At 35.7% G+C, this 1,913-nt stretch overlaps 1 long non-coding RNA gene across 1 annotated transcript; it reads right to left on the minus strand.

The window, feature by feature from the left end:
• Positions 1–13: 13 nt before the first annotated feature.
• Positions 14–1,488, minus strand: LOC110444222. The gene is made up of 3 exons (XR_002462218.1): positions 1,394–1,488; positions 589–725; positions 14–78 (listed from the first exon to the last, which is right to left on the minus strand). It is a non-coding gene; the product is annotated as an uncharacterized LOC110444222 (long non-coding RNA).
• Between the last annotated feature and the right edge of the window lie 425 nt (positions 1,489–1,913).

Raw genomic sequence — 1,913 nt, forward strand, 5'->3', positions numbered from 1 at the left:
CCAGCCATATATATATATACTGTATGTATACTGATACTTACGAATGGTATCAGGGTTGAGTAGTGCCAGTCTTGCATTCTGAAAACAAAAAATGTTGAGTTCAGAACTACAAAGAATCATATGTCAGTCAAACCTGTTAATATTTAAATGAATTTGTCATACTTCTGCAGTTTTTGGTCTATTTAAAATGTTTTCTGCAACATAGTGTAGTTAGTAGATTAATTAGACTAGTGTTTTTTTCTGTAATTATCTCCCTTCCATTGTAGATAGGTTATTTCTGTACTTATCTCCCTTACACTGTGCACCTAATCTTAGACCGACCTTCATTTTCTTTCTTTTCTTCTCGTTTACAGTGTTAATTCTATGTTTAAGTTCTCATTTAAGACAAACAGTGTGTGAACACAGGGCCTGGCTTCAGGTCAATACAAAAAATACCTGAAAGCATTTGAAATATGATTATAAATATCAAAACCAGGCCTTGTGAATGCTGCATGATGTGAGCATTGTTGTAATAACATCCATGTACAGTACTATATACTGGCCATGAAATACAGCAATGAGGAATACTTGATCAGCCTGAGGTTGTACCTGGGCATGGCGAATTGTTTCATCATCATCACTGGAGGCAGACAAGTCTAAGTGTAAGCACTTTTCGTGTAATGCCTGTGACAGGTTCAGACTCTTACAGGCCAGGGCCGTCACTGACTGGGCGTCCGAGTCATCCCCTAAAGGACACAATACAAAGACGTTCTCAATCAAATCCTCTTAAATATATTTTGACATTGCGTAAACATTTCTCCCCAGATTTTGTCGAAGCATGCCTGAATAAGTTCTTGATGTTTAAAGTTGGAAAGTAGATTAACAGATTAAGATTAACTGTTAAAAATGAACCTGCTTTTGCCAAAGTGTATCAGGACACATTTAACACTTTCTATTGTCAGAGTTTGAAAGTCAAAGTTAAGCAAGTTTATACCATTAAATGACAGTGTAATGTACGTGTCCAAATAGATCTTATTTGTGTGCTCCTTGATATTATGTAACTGCCTTGTTCTCCCTCTGTTAGGACACGGAATTCAATATCATTATGAAGGCATATGCAAGTATCCAGCACACAAAATATACAGTATTCATTGTGAATGTCGAATTAACACACATATGTATTTCACTTTGCCCTTGACAAAAATGTACTTTTACTGAGATATCTGAGTGAATTATTTGAGTCCATCATATGCAGTCATGACCATGACAAAAATAATGTCTAAATCTTCATTTGAAGACTGTTTTGAAACTAATGCACCAGGTATCCATTGTCTGCAGCTGAACCTGCACAGACAAATGCGTCAAGGTTTTAACTCTAATGAATACTCATAACATTGCCTCCACCGCCTTTTACCTTTGTCCTGTGCGAGACTGGCCAAATAGGGGTGGACTAGAGGGGACACATCCTTGGGCTGAACCTCACTACTTCTCGTACTGGTCGGTACCTGGTACCTGTATATTGGAAAAGCATCATCATTTGAGATTCATAGAAATAATGATCAAACTACAGATGTTTTAAATTTCAAATTCAAGACCAAGAAGCTTATAAAAGTTCACTGAATCTCTGAAAGTAAGAAATACATCCGCAAGAAATGGTGAACAGTTAGTCTCACAATAATAAAAATTTATCATATATTTTTATAACAAATTCAATATAAATCTTATTTATCATAACTTGTCCTCTTTGATGTGAATTGTTTTATTTCTGTGATAGTGTTTGTAGTGCATAGGCCATATCCCTGAATCCATCCATATTTGCGCGGCAAATGCCATATCTACCCAGACTGTGCCATATATGCTTAATACATTTGGTTAACACATTTCAGAAAAGTCACATCTGAAGTATATATTATTTGTATTACTACATGCTGATA

This window comes from Mizuhopecten yessoensis, unplaced genomic scaffold (assembly GCF_002113885.1).
Source record: "Mizuhopecten yessoensis strain PY_sf001 unplaced genomic scaffold, ASM211388v2 hete_36066032, whole genome shotgun sequence".
NCBI lineage: Eukaryota > Metazoa > Mollusca > Bivalvia > Pectinida > Pectinidae > Mizuhopecten > Mizuhopecten yessoensis.